The sequence below is a fragment of the Colletes latitarsis genome, chromosome 8 (genome assembly GCF_051014445.1).
Source record: "Colletes latitarsis isolate SP2378_abdomen chromosome 8, iyColLati1, whole genome shotgun sequence".
Taxonomy (NCBI): Eukaryota; Metazoa; Arthropoda; class Insecta; order Hymenoptera; family Colletidae; genus Colletes; species Colletes latitarsis.
This window is the reverse complement of record NC_135141.1, coordinates 22,325,598-22,341,448: the sequence shown is the minus strand read 5'-3', so window position 1 is coordinate 22,341,448 and position 15,851 is coordinate 22,325,598. Positions and strand designations below refer to the sequence as shown.

Sequence of the window (15,851 nt, the reverse complement as noted above, 5' to 3'; positions counted from 1 at the left end):
TTTCTAAGAAACTCTCGACAGGTTGCACGAATTATAAATAAAAATTATACCTTCAACTTTTATAAATCAATAGTGTTAATATTTCCAGGCAGATTAGGACAAATTCTTTTTTACGATTATGATTATTTCACCAAAGGGTGATTAAAAGTTAATTATTTATTAATTTATTTACTATGAATAAAAACCCAGAATTGATATTGGAAACCTGATTTTTCAACGAGAAAATTGTAACGTAATTAAATTAATTATTGCTCCACTCTGACCCTCAAATAATGAATAAAATCCCATTAGTGTACTAGAGAAAGTGTAATATTTTTACAGTTGAGGCAAAGAACAGTGCTTACAGATAAACAATATATCGTATATGATATAGAATAAAATAGAATTGATATTGGAAACCTGATTTTTCAACGAGAAAATTTTAATGTAATTAAATTAATTATTCCTCCACTCTGACCCTCAAATAATGGATAAAAACCCATTAGTGTGCTAGAGAAAATGTAATATTATACAGTTGAGGCAAAAAACAGTGCTTACAGTTAAACAATATATCGTATATAATATAAAACAAAATAGAATTGATATTGGAAACTTGATTTTTCAACAAGAAAATTTTAACGTATTTAAATTAATTATTTCTCCACTCTGACTCCCAAATAATGGATAAAAACCCATTAGTGTGCTAGAGAAAATGTAATATTTTTACAGTTGAGGCAAAAAACAGTGCTTACAGTTAAACAATATACCGTATATGATATAAAACAAAATAAAATTGATATTGGAAACCTGATTTTTCAACCAGAAAATTTGAACGTAATTAAATTAATTATTGACCCTCAAATCAATTTTTATCGCGAAAAAGAAAATGGAGAAGCGTGGATATGAACAAGGATGTAGTAAGTTTCGTATAAAGTGTGCTGAAAATTTAGTAAAAATATTTACTATTATATGAATACAAACCCATTGGTGCACTAGAGAAAATGTAATATTTTTACAGTTGAGTCAAAAAACAGTGCTTACAGTTAAACAATATATCGTATATAATATAAAACAAAATAGAATTGATATTGGAAACCTGACTTTTCAACGAGAAAATTTTAACGTCATCAAATTAATTATTGCCCCACCTTCGACCCTCAAATAGACTTTTATCGCGAAAAAGGAAATGGAGAAGCGTGGATATGAACAAGACGGAAGTTTCGTATAAAGTGCGCTTAAAATTTCATAAAAATATTTATTATGTCCGTTTACGAGCTGTTTTTTTTTACGATGGCTTCTTTTCGACTGCGCCATAAATCGCGCCTTGTTCCGTGGACCGACGAATAAAGGACGTATTGCGTGTTCAACGAGTTTCTATAGTTGGTTTCCGTGTATGCATCAGCGGGCTTTACCTTCCCGGTACCGACCCGCCCAGCGAGTACAAAAGCCAGCGAATCAATCTACGAGATGGAAGCGAAGGGAAGGCGTCTTTAATGGTCCCAACGACCTCGGGGAATTTACGGAATGTGCATAACGGTGATGGTGTAATCTGCGGGAAAAAATTGGCGGCCGCGATGGGAAAAAAGAATATCGAGCGACGGCTAATAATTGCCTTGGGACCCCGTTTGGGGCCCGCGTGTCGCTTTATCGAGGTTCCTCCGCAACGATCGGGGCACTCGAAAGCGTTCGACGATTCTCGATTCGAATCGGCACGCTTTCGAGAAAATTAGATTACGCGGGCGACCATGCAGATTACGCTAAAATTTTATTTTTAGTTCTCTTCTCGCCTCGATCAAGACGTTTCCAACCCTTCGAAACATCTTTTAGATTTTATTTTAAAAGGTATTTATTGTATTGTAATTAAAATTCAATTGAGTAGAGACTTAATTGTGAAACTGAATTAAAATTTTCTTGGAAACTTCTTTTATATTTTATTTTAAAACGTATTTTTTTGTTATACAAAATTGAATTAATATTATTTGTTTTATGTGGGGTATTTTCTTCTCGTATAGTAATTAAAATTGACTTCAGTCGCGACTTTTCTCATTGAGAAATATATTTTTCGTTTTCTTTGTTCAAATTTTAGAATATTTTGGATCATTACAAGCATCAGTGAGAACAGTTTTTTATTTATTCCATTTTATTTTTACTGTAGAATTCGTTAATAATTTAAAAAAAGAACTTAGAATTCGAGAGATTTAACAAATAGGTGGAATATTACTAAACGTGCCAGACCGATGTTAATATTTTACAATTAATGAGTTATTATGTTTCGAGGAATTTACAACGCGGTATTTAAAACGTAGAAGGGACAACGAAGAAATATTGCGTTTTCATTGTCGACTCGTTAGCTTTTATACAAACGGTGATCCGTTGTTATTTAACACAGACATTAATTTTTGATCCATTTGTCTTCGACGCATAACTGTCAAAAGATAGTCGAGTCGCTAACGAAGTCTTTATTATATTGGGAGACACAATAGACCATATAAATCGTCAAGGCGATTGTCATTCTTACATGCTAATGTTGACACAATAATCCTTTGCAATACACCTCGCGCGAACGTGGGCGGTTATGGGGTCAGGAATAATTTTTGTTTCGCATTTCGTTACACATACCGCGAGTATTGCGTAAAATTGTACTAATTTTTCATCATAAAGTGTAAAAATAAAATAAAAATTAATGAAACTAATATAGATGCAACTAAACTGATTTCATTTCAATATATCTAACTTAAAATATTTGATTAAATTAAAGAAACTTTCCAACATTGTTAGTGAGCCACCGCCATTTTGTTCACTTTAACATCTGCATACTAAAATCTATTCTTGTCTACAAAGTGTGGAAATAAAGTAGAGATTAATGAAACTAATATAGATGCAACTAAACTAATTTCATTTCAATATATCTAACTTAAAATATTTGATTATATTAAAGAAACTTTCTAACATTGTTAGTGAGCCACCGCCATTTTGTTCACTTTAACATCTGCATACTACAATCAATTCTTGTCTACAAAGTGTGGAAATAAAATAGAAATGAATGAAACTAACATAGAGGCATCTAAAATAATTTCATTTCAATATATCTAACCTAAAATATTTGATTAGCTATAATTAAATTAAAGAAACTTTCTAAGTCAGTGAGCTACTGCTATTTTGTTTAGTTTAACATCTGTATACTATAATCAATTTTTGTCTACAAAGTGTGGAAATAAAATAGAAATGAATGAAACTAATACAGAGGCAATTAAAATAATTTAATTTCAATGTATCTAACCTAAAATGTTTGATTAAATTAAAGAAACTTTCTAACTATATCAGTGAGCTACTGCTATTTTGTTTAGTTTAACATCTGCATACTATAATCAATTCTTGTCTACAAAGTGTGGAAATAAAATAGAAATGAATGAAACTAATACAGAGGCAATTAAAATAATTTAATTTCAATATATCTAACCTAAAATGTTTGATTAAATTAAAGAAACTTTCTAACTATATCAGTGAGCTACTGCTATTTTGTTTAGTTTAACATCTGCATACTATAATCAATTTTTGTCTACAAAGTGTGGAAATAAAATAGAAATGAATGAAACTAATACAGAGGCAATTAAAATAATTTAATTTCAATGTATCTAACCTAAAATGTTTGATTAAATTAAAGAAACTTTCTAACTATATCAGTGAGCTACTGCTATTTTGTTTAGTTTAACATCTGCATACTATAATCAATTTTTGTCTACAAAGTGTGGAAATAAAATAGAAATGAATGAAACTAATATAGATGCAATTAACATAAATCCATTTCACTATATCTAATCTAAAATATTTGATTACATTAAAGAAACGTTCTAACTATGTCAATGAACCACCGCCATTTTGTTTACTTCAACATCTGTATACTACAATCAATTTTTAAAAAAATAGAAATAAAATAGAAATGAATGAAACTAACATAGAGGCAACTAAAATAATTTCATTTAAATATATCTAACTTAAAATATTTGATTAAATTAAAGAAACTTCCTAACTTTGTTAGTAACCCACTGCCAATTTGTTCACTTTAACATCTGCATACTACAATCAATTCTTGTTTACAAAGTATGGAAATAAAATAGAGATGAATGAAACTATCATAGAGGCAACTAAAATAATTTCATTTCAATATATCTAACCTAAAATATTTGATTAGTAATAATTAAATTAAAGGAACTTTTTAACTATGTCAACCAGCCACCGCCATTTTGGTTAGTTTAACAATCTGCATACTACAACCAATTCTTGTCTACAAAGTATGGAAATAAAATAGAAATGAATGAAACTATCATAGAGGCAACTAAAATAATTTCATTTCAATATATCTAACCTAAAATATTTGATTAGTAATAATTAAATTAAAGAAACTTTTTAACTATGTCAACAAGCCACCGCCATTTTGGTTAGTTTAACAATCTGCATACTACAATCAATTCTTGTCTACAAAGTATGGGAAATGAAACAGAAATGAATGAAACTAACATAGAGGCAACTAAAATAATTTCAGTTCAATATATCTAACCTAAAATATCTGGTCAGTAATAATTAAATTAAAGAAACTTTCCATGTCAACAAGCCACCGCCATTTTGTTTAGTTTAACATCTGCATACTACAATCAATTCTGGTCTACAAAGTATGGAAATAAAACAGAAATGAATGAAACTAACATAGAGGCAACTAAAATAATTTCAGTTCAATATATCTAACCTAAAATATTTGATTAGTAATAATTAAATTAAAGAAACTTTCCATGTCAACAAGCCACCGCCATTTTGTTTAGTTTAACATCTGCATACTATAATCAATTCTTGTCTACAAAGCGTGTAAATAAAATAGAAATGAATAAAACTAACATAGAGACAGCTAAAATAATTTCATTTCAATATATCTAACCTTAAATATTTGATTAGTAATAAATAAATTAAAGAAACGTTCTAACTATGTCAGTGAGCCACTACCATTTTGTTTACTTCAACATCTGTATACTACAATCAATTTTTAAAAAAATTGAAATAAAATAGAAATGAATGAAACTAACATAGAGGCAGCTAAAATAATTTCATTTCAATATTTCTAACCTAAAATATCTGGTCAGTAATAATTAAATTAAAGAAACTTTCCATGTCAACCAGCCACCGCCATTTTGTTTAGTTTAACATCTGCGTACTACAATCATTTCTTGTCTACAAAGTGTGGAAATAAAATAGAAATGAATAAAACTAATATAGATACAACTAACGTAATTCCATTTCAATATATCTAACCTAAAATATTTGGTCAGTAATAATATATTAAAGAAATTCTCTATGTCAGCGAGCCACGGTCCTTTCGTTGACCTAAGCGTCTGCATACTGCTCTACCTTTGCTATTCGGGGAACTCGCATTGATTTAAATTACAGTGGTCAATTGAACGAAGTGGTAAACCTTGTAACTTATTACAGTAATACTCGCGGTTGTAATAACAGAAAAATCGGTCGGTAGTAATTTAATGCAAGATACAAGTTTCGCAAGCATAGTATTGCATCAGTATATTGATCTGTGCGAAGAACATGAAACTGCAACGGCGGCAGAAATATTCAGAAAGAGAAAACTGAATATAATATATTAATACTTTCGACGACATTAAGTGTCGATTGAACGCGAGATCCGAAACTTTACGATCGATTAAAAGAATATTACGGGAATCGTAATCGACTACACGAGTGAATTATTTAAATAATACACGAGAATTCGACAATTTTAATCCTAATAAGCACACAATGGAATAAAAAAAATTTGAAAATTATCGTATTATTTATGATAATTCTTAGCTGCACCGGAACGATGTCTTGGAATTAAAATATTTTTTCTGTAAAAATAGTGATCAAAATAGCAAATGTTCGGAAGCTACGCGATAACGGCAGTTTTGCTATTTAATATTCGCTTAAAACATTCGTTTGGATTCCACAAAAAATTACCTGGACAGGCAGAACATGAACATGTTCATATCGAGAAACATGATACATATTGCTAGTAAACGATATCCAATATCGTGCATATCCCGGCTACTAGACTACACATGATAGAAACGTGAAATCGACTCGAAATTCAGTGAATATTTATCAAATTTCTTTAGAAATGATGAAACAGAAAAGAAGCTCGCTTAAAGTAATAGTAACATGGCTGTGATCCACAAGGTTTTACGTATAGAAAAAGAAATTAAATTCTTCGGTGAAAATATATTTTTTAACAACTAATCGCTTGTAAATATAATTTGAAATAATAATAATAATGTTTTAAAAAATGTATACTAATTTTTCATTTGTCACACAATTTATTTTATGTATATTTACGGAAGAACGTTGTGAAAGTATCGTAGCTATCATTTATCGTCACTTTCGGTATTAAATCGATAAAACAAGGGAAAGAGAAAGTTGTTTATTTGTTAATTAACGCGCGAAAAAAAAAATCACTAGAAACTACTTAACACGTTCACTGCCAGCTCAAAACCGTATAATATTCTGCAAAAGTAAAGATTTTGGACCATTGTAGGCTACATAACCTAAAAGTTTCGGTCCTCATTTTCGTAACCTTGTTAAAATTCACAAATTCTATTCATGTCCCTCAACTACTTAACTTGAGAATTAATTTTTCTAGTATCACAATGGTAAATCCTGTCACCCATATATGGTAAAAGTGTTAATTATTTCGTGACTTTCCAAACCTTAATTATCGTTGTGCATCGACGTAAACGAGTGGACACGAAACATTTCAGATTGTGTAGTTTTAGGAATTTAATTGGACTTTAATTACGTCTGTATCGAATCAATTAGTTAACGCGTCGGTAATTCGCGCAATTACTCGCTACGACGCGACGAAAATATACGATCGTTCGAAATTACACGCTAAAACAACACTCGCGAAGCTTTCATTGCCGAAAACGTTTAATTTCAAACGTGAATTAGCGGAGCCAGAGGCACTGGAAGCTCGATGGGCCTATCAAATTGGTAAATCGAAACAATTAAGCTTCTACCTCGATATCATTCGTTGTAATTAATTAATGAATTATAAGACGACGAATCAACGTTCTTACTTACGTTACTGAAGGAGAATAATCTTGAAACTTTTGTCGTTCGGCGTACGAATTTTCATACGTCAATATGCATTTTCTATTTTGCTTATAAACGTACTTTATGGGAATTGGAAATAAATAGTATTCTAATTGGACGTTCGTTGTTCTTAAGGTTATATCTGCGTTGAAAAATCAGGTTAGAAATGCAAGGAATTTACTTAATGCTTGTATGCAACTCACGTGTGATCGTTTGGCAGTGGCTTCGAGGGAACTTAGCCTGAATTCCAACTCACTAGGAACTCACGAGTCATTAGACGAAACGTAATTATCTTCGCTTTGTCCCTTTTAATGAAATCATGAATTCCATACGTCGTTGTTTCACATACCTTTTAAACGACAATATTCTCCTTGATTGGCAGAATTATTATTCCGCACAAGCCGCAGAACTATTTCGAGAACTCGGTTACCCGGTGGAAAAACAATCACGTGTCACAAAAATGAAAGTAACTTTTTGTTAATTCAGATACGAATTGTTAGGATTGATCGATTTTAAGTAAACACTTTTGTACGGTTTCACGACGATTTAAGTTTACGGATGGAAATGTAGATTAATTTGTAGTCAAACTACGACGCGACGCGTGCACTTAACATTGCACATGGTTTTCGAGACGCGTTAACAAAAGAACGCGCACGGTCGACGCGGGAAGAAACGCGTGATTGGCTCGCGCATGACCAATAGAAACGCGGCGCCAATACCGCGAGTTTTAAACTCTGTTTAGTACGAATTCCTTGTTAGGTTTCTATTAAAGTCCCATATTCCCCACAATTATAATATTAAATTCGACGAGACGTCTTGCGAATAATAGGTGGGTTCTAATTTATAATTGTCTCGCTTTAGTCAATTATTCTACGAAAGCAAATTAAAATCGAAGTTGAATAATTTGTATCCTTCGAGTATCTCTTTTAAGGGGACAAGGTTGAAAACATTTTGGGGAACGTTTTAGTAGCTCGATATTCGTCGCTACTTGAGGCTCTTATTTTTAGAAAAAGAAAAAGTAAATGCGATCACTCTGTTCTTCTCGCGTGTCCTTCTCCCCTTTTCACTTCCGTACTCTCACGATAATTATGAAGCAAGGCCTGGATGCAACAGCGAGTTGAAGAAGCACATGGCCCGTGACAAGAAAAGCCGGTCTATATCCGACAGATAAATGCGATGGCTGTTTAACACCGAGGAAAGCCCCGTAGGCACGAGCCATCTCTAAAATTAATCGGTCCATCGACTTTTTGTACCACGAGAAACCGAGATTAGAGGCTGTCCTCGGACGCCGCTGAACTTTGTGTCCCATTTACGGTCTCGATAGAACGGAAACGATCGAATCGAGAAGGTTACGCCACCTTTGCGGAACCAGCTTTCGAAATTTATCGCAAATAAATTGTATTATCGCGTAACCGAAGTCTGTTTTTATTTTATGTTTACGTGTACAAGTAACCTGAGATTTTTATGAGTTATTTTTACAATAACTATCATTAACTTGGATCGAACGTTTCTAGGAGTCGACTTTTCTTATTATTTATTAAATAATGTAGAGTTTTATCAATCTGTTCATTTTGTGAAAATTGTAAGAAACAGTTTGTTGGTTATTGCGACGGAGAACAACATTTTAAACACGAACGATGGCCATTTCTTCTGCAGAGTCGCTTTTAATTTATCCAGTTGTGGGATTAGAGTCGTTTAAGCGTTCCACTGGGTTATTCTTCTCAGGATTCATCGCGAGCCTTTCGCACATTCTTTGCGTAGGGCAAAAAATTTGTGGTATGGTTAATCTTGACGTTCCCTGCCTTTCTTCAGTTGTCTCTTTCGAGATATACTTTTTAATTGATCCTCTGCATCGCAGCTTTTTAAATACGCAGCTCGCAGTTTTATCCAAACAATTGAATATAATATAATTGTAGTTATTCGTAAATTTGATGAAAATTTGATTAATGTAAATCAAATGAAAGTGTTGGGTTTTCTATTTACTGAAACGAATGTAAAGCAGAACTGCACTGAATTAGTAATGATCCTACGTTTTATCAATTCGTACGACATTCAATTGATTTTATTTAATCTTTGAACCATTCGATTCGTCGTCTATTATTCGAAGAAAATGTCTCTGGTTTCGAATAAGTGCGCGTAACTCGGTCTTCCGATCGCAAAAAGCGAAGCGAGTTTTATATTTCACTTTATCATGACTCAAGCAGAGTAACGAGGTAATGCGTTCTGTCAGCGACGAAAGGATGTGCTTAATCTGGCGAAAACGAGAAAAGATTTTCTAATTAAGACCAACGGGACAAACATTTAAATAAACGCGCGTAAGCAACAGGCATTCAAATTTCTTTTATAAAGTTCTAGACTGAGTCTCGTATGGTCCCTCAAACTCCCACATAACAAAGTGCATTTTAAAAATTTCATTCTCAGGCCTTACGGTTTTCGAGAAAAATAATTCTTAACAAATTAATACTAGCTTATTAGAAAATCGAAAAATTGTAGGAACACTAGAATCGAGTGTTCCCATAATTTTGCAATTTTTCTTCATTCATTTTACTTTATCTCATAAAAAAAATATCACGATCGAAAGAAATTTAACACTATAGATACACAACTACTGATTTTTACTAAAATTTTTATCAAAATCCCTCGTGTCTATAGTTACGTTAATATGCAATTTTTCTTGTAATCAGAGCGCATTTAAATTCAAGATAAATTGTAAGCAAATGATACGAGTCAAATTGACGATTTCCATAAGTCGGCCATTAAAAAGTCTCGATTGAAACTGATGTAAGAACGTTCGAATCGAACACGTTGAAAGGACCGTGGGTCGAAACGTTTAACTAGGAATTTTTCGCACGAACCGCACTTAATAATTTCAACACCTTCTACTGGAACAGTATTCCAACAATGAAAAGCGCCGACAATGCTCGTATACCGTCAGCTGATCTCTCTTGTTGCGATATCGCCCGAAGGTGTACGTCACTTTCGAGGTCTCGCGAGTTTCGAATCGGAACACCCGTCGCTGCCAGAGATTATTAAGTAAATGGTAATATGCACGGCCCAATCACGCTACGCGCAACGAATCTATAATTGCACGGCCGTGGTTCGACGTATTTGCTCAAGACACGCTGGTCTTTTACAACGCGTGAAATTCTACTCTTTCGTGGCATCGCAGGTCCAGCAATTATCTCTCTGCTGGTCAGAATTAACGATGGAAGTTGTTGAACCAACTGTCTTTCGTGTGACACGGTGCCATTACAAGTCAAAACTCGAGAAAGGTTTTGTAAATTTCTATATCGAAAATACTAGTAAAGGAACCGTAAATTTTATTACCATTATTTCTATTGAAGGTTGTTCATTTGTTGTAGAAAATAATGCTGGAAATTTATTGTAATTTTCGATGCATTTGTTTTGAATTGCCATTTGATGAATGTTTGAGTTTTTAGTTTGATTTTTTGATAAGTTATGTTTGGTATCTATGGTACCTTTTAAATTGAAAAATGATTTGTTTATAATATTAACGATTTATTTCAAGTTTTTATGTTGAGTATTTATTTATATTGAATTGTGTTTAAAGAAATATACCAAGAAATAGCTCTATGATTTTGTGAATATTAAACTTTCATTTAACGCCAATTTTAATGGAGAAAATCAAAGTCAAAACCATTATTGAGGCCTCAGGAGTACTGTAATAAACATTGTTTTTTAAAATGAAAAAATGTTACACAAAATACAAAGTTATACTTGGTCAGTAAATAGCAGTAATAACAATTGACAAATGATTTTTTATTCAATAAAAAATCGAAATCGTCTCAAATGTTTTTTCCGGTTGGTTCGAAATATTCATTCGTATTTTTATAAATTGTTTTGCGTGGTAGCACAAATAAAAGTCAAGAGATGTTACATCCGGTGGCCTAGGAAATAAAACGATTGATCCGCCGCCATCGATTCGACGTCAAGGAAATCGTTCGTTAAAAAATTCACGTACATTCAATGGTACTTAATCAGCAATTAAAAACTTCAGACTAATCGTTCATTTTATTTAATATTAAAAACAAATTAGTTGTCTTGCGATTAAAAACTGTACTTGTACGTCCACAAGTATATTGCGTTTCATATAATTCCATACAGTAATTCATACAGAAATTAAATAATATGTGGTATTTTTCTCTAATATTTCATTTATTTTTAAAATTTGTCTTTTGGTCAAGTCGTTAAAAATTGTTTAAAATACAATGTAAATTATACTGTGCAAGTATATTAGAATTTATTCAATCGTATTAAATTAAATAATGTAATATGAACTTAATATTATCAATCTCCAATATACATTTATTTTTTAAATTTGTCTTTTGACCAAATCGTTAAAAATTGTTTAAAATACAATATAAATTATACTATGCAAGTATATTAAAGTTTATACAATTTTATTAAATTAAATAATATGAAAGTATGTGAACATAATATTATCAATTTTTAATATACACTTATTTTTAAAATTTGACTTTTGACTATGTCGTTAAAAATTGTTTAAAATACAATATAAATTATACTATGCAAATATATTAGAATTTATAAAATTAAATAATATAAAGGTATATGAACATAGTATTATCAATTTCCAATATACATTTATTTTAAAAATTTGTCTTTTAACCAAGTCATTAAAAATTCTTTGAAATGCAACACTTTAATTCATCATAAATAGAGGAAATAGTGGTTCGAATAATGTTGAGGCGACGTCTGTATTTGCCTAGATGAGAATGTTTCCGGTCTCCGGTGTCAGGAAAAGTGGAAAATGAAATTGTTGCTTTACGAGTTTCGATTTCTAAAGATCCGATTCCGGCAGGCAGCGATACCGGTTCCACGACGAACACAAGATCCTCATCTTCTTGTTGTGCAATCGTCTCCGTGCGACTTTTGTCTCGGATACTTCCACTCGCGGTACATGCAACAATCATGCAGTCCACTAACGCGCCACGATGCGCCGGCGAAACCATATTTGACGCACGTAACGAGCGCCTTCTGGAAAACCGAAGAAACGGGTTCCAGCGTCGACTGAATCGATTACTTATTGCTCGATAAGTTTAAATCGTGGTCATCTATTGTTACGGGGATCGATTATTATTTACACGCCGGTCGTTAACCCGCTACTGCAGGGTTTCTCAAATTTCACAGTCCCAACCATCTTTGTAAAGGGAAATAAAATAAAATAATTTTTAGGTATAGGTCGATTAAATAATATTTTAGTTTTATTATTGGAGGAAATATTCGTTTCTCAGGGTTTCTTTCTAGGTAAATAATATTACAATTTTATAATGGAAAATAAAATAATTTTTAGATATAGGTCGATTAAGTAATATTATAGTTTTAGTATCAGGGGAAATTTATATTTATTTTTCAAGGTTTTTCCTCTTTTATCAGGGTTTATTTTTAGGTAAATAATATTACAATTTTGTAATGGAAAATAAAATAATTTTTAGGTATAGATCAATTAAATAATATTTTAATTTTACTGTTGGAGGAAATATTCCTCCCTTCATAACATTTAAATTGCATATAAAATGTTTGTTGTATCATCAAAATTAATAGACATTATGAGACTCTATAAACAATATTCCTCTTCTCATAAAATATTTCCCCATTCTTGCAAACAATTTCATTTATTCATTTACAGGGTGAAAAGAACTCTTGATTTACAAAAATGAGTTTATCTTGAACAAATTACAAAATTGCAAATTGTTGATCTGACGTTCTCAATTTCACAAAAGATGCATTTAAAAATCCAGCAGATATTACACCTTATTTGACAAATTGAATCGATCAGAGACCAGAACGAAACCTGTATGGTTATTCATGATTGTTGCAACGTCCGTTTTCAATTAGTGCATTAATCTGTGCTCGTCGCGCGCTCGAGATGCTTGCGCAGGCGGAATCAGAGGTTGAAGAGAGATAGGCTGAGATCCAAGAGGAGCTTCTTACGTCTTCTTCTTTTTCGTTTTCCTCGTTATGCGGCAGAGGAGCGAGGACGCTACCATAAGAGGACATCTCTTGGCATCTTTTGCTCTCAGCCGTTCTCCTTCCTCGACCACGGTCTCTGAAACCTGGACCAACGTGCAGTTCGAGGGACAGGTACCCTTGAATCGGTTGATCGCATCTACAAATGGGCCCGGTTAATTGCACGCCCGTGACGCGACGTGAATTTTGATTTCGTTAATTTTTACGAGTACCGTTTCATTTTTCGTCGACGCCGCGCCATCGACGCGGAGAAAAAACGTTAACGTGCCGTGCAAAATAACTCTACGACTGCATTCTTGCCATTATAGAACTGATAATTCCATTGTTAATTGGTACGATATGAAAGTACATTTTTAATCGTTTCTTGTACCATTATAGTTACTCATATTTCGTCCGTCGAATCTGAGACATAGATAATAAACAGTGTGATTTTTGTCATTTCAAAATTCACAATTCATTTTTTTTTTAATAACAACTTGAGACAAGATTTTTGTAGAAATTTAATAGTATGTATTTTTCGATGTTTTGGCATAGTATTTTTCACAATGATGAACGAGATTTTTAAATCTAAGGGGACACAATGAGTCTTCAAAAGTTTATTCGCAGTTTATTTAAGGTAAAAATTTATTCTTCGGTCTTCTTGTTTACATTTCCATGCAGAAAAATACAATGTTATCATTGTAATATATTTTTGAAGTGTCGGAGATAATATCTGAATTTTTTAAGGACTTTAAACCTTGATTAAACTTCATTAGACTTCATAGGATTAAGGGGTTGATATTTAGCGAGCCAAGAGGGGTGTAAAATAAAATTTTGAATATAGAAGTCTGTGTATTTTCCTCATATTCATATACTGATCGTCAAGGTGCAATTGTTGAAGTACACCTTTTCTTACATTATCAAAAATTTGCCACTTATCATCGTGGAAGTTTTCTTTTCCTTTGGAGAAAACGTCCTCTATTAAATTTTTAAATTACTGATTTATGTTACTTGGCAAACTGTGCAGTGAGAAAATATAGCTCAAGTTTAATAAGATCCCTGAAAAGTGGCTCGATCGTAAAAGAGTGAACGATGGGAGTAAACTCTGACGTTTAGTATAGCGAGAGGCAAACTTTTTCTGAATTTTGGACTCCATAGTGTTAAAAGTAACATCGAGGAAATTATCTACGTAATTATAAGATGAAGAATGGAATTTTTAAATTTTTCCCCATAACATAATTTCACGTAAGATTTGTTGGGAAATAGTGAGAAGTATAGAGTTCTTCCATAAGACTGAAATTATTCCTCGTCCAATTTCAAAGTATCCATCGTTGAGAATACTTTTTCACGAGTAATAAGTAATAACAGTTATTGTAATTTATTTATTGATCCAGGTTCTGGGAAGTTAAAAAAATCTCAATGTGTTCTCCTCCAAAGAGTACTTTAATTTTCAATTATTTTAATAATTAATGATACATAGGCTGTTAAATAAATAAACCTGAAACTTTTAGAGGTTCCCAGTAATTATCGAGGGGAGTGAAAAATATTGTCGAATCAATTTAGACTTTAAAAACAAGTTTTCCAAGTGTAATATCCCCCCAGTTGAGAAGAATAGAAATGTTCAACTTACGAATCACATCTAAGATTCATTTTAAGAATCATTACTGTACATTGAGTTCCAAAATTATTAACACAGATATACTATAGTTTCAAAACAATGCATTATTAGAAACGTTCAACTTACGAATCGCGACAGGGGTTCATTTTAAGAATCATTACCATACAATGGATTGCAAAATTATTAGCACAGATATTGTATAGTTTTAAAAGAATGCATTATTAATATCGTTCAATTTACGAACCATGTCTAGGGTTCAATTTTAGAATCATTTCTGTATATCGAGTCTCAAGATTATTAGCACAGATATTGTATTGTTCGAAAGAATATATAGTAGAATGTATAGTTTCAAAAGAATACATCATTAGAAACGATCAACTTACGAACCATGTCTAGGGATTCATTTTAAGAATCATTACTGTACATCGAGTCTCAAAATTATCAGCACAGATATTGTATTGTTCAAAAGAATATACAGGGTGTTCGGCCACCCCCGGGGAAAAACTTTAATGGGAGATTCTAGAGGCCAAATTAAGAGGAAAATTAAGGATACTAATTTGTTGATTGAGGCTTCGTTAAAGAGATATAGTAATATTTCCGGCCACACAGTATATTTTTGGTAAAGAATTTTTTCCTCGAAAGTGAATAGGAATTCGAGGGTATGTGTAATGGCCAAAAATGATTGTAATTGACCACCACAACTAAAAATAATTTTTTTAGAACGATTCGAAAATTTTTTGTTTCGCCGAAAAATTTAGGCACCTACCCCCTGTCGATTTTCCTTAAAAATTCCTTTTTCATTCTTAGTAATTTTGTTTGACGCCCTACAGAAAAGTTGTCTAATACTTTTCTGTAGGTACCCATGAGCTCTACTTCAGAAAAAAGTTTCATTGAAATATATGCACAATTGTAGGAGTTATGGCTGTTTGAAAATTAGACCATTTTTATGGAGTTTTTCTCATTTTGCAGGGTTAAGGATCAACTTTTTGAATATTTTTGCAATTTCTACATATTCTCTATCAAAATACGCGTATTTTGCTTTTTTATACATTAAAATCGTCCAATCCGTTCAGAAGTTATGGTGTTTTAAAGATTCGCATGAAATTCACGGGAAGCATTTTTGGCCTGAAATTATATT

At 32.1% G+C, this 15,851-nt stretch overlaps 1 protein-coding gene across 4 annotated transcripts in view; it reads left to right on the top strand.

The window, feature by feature from the left end:
* The window catches only part of Sick (sickie), a 423,876-nt gene that overhangs the window by 113,147 nt on the left and 294,878 nt on the right, over positions 1–15,851 (top strand). The gene's annotated exons all lie outside the window — the stretch shown is intronic.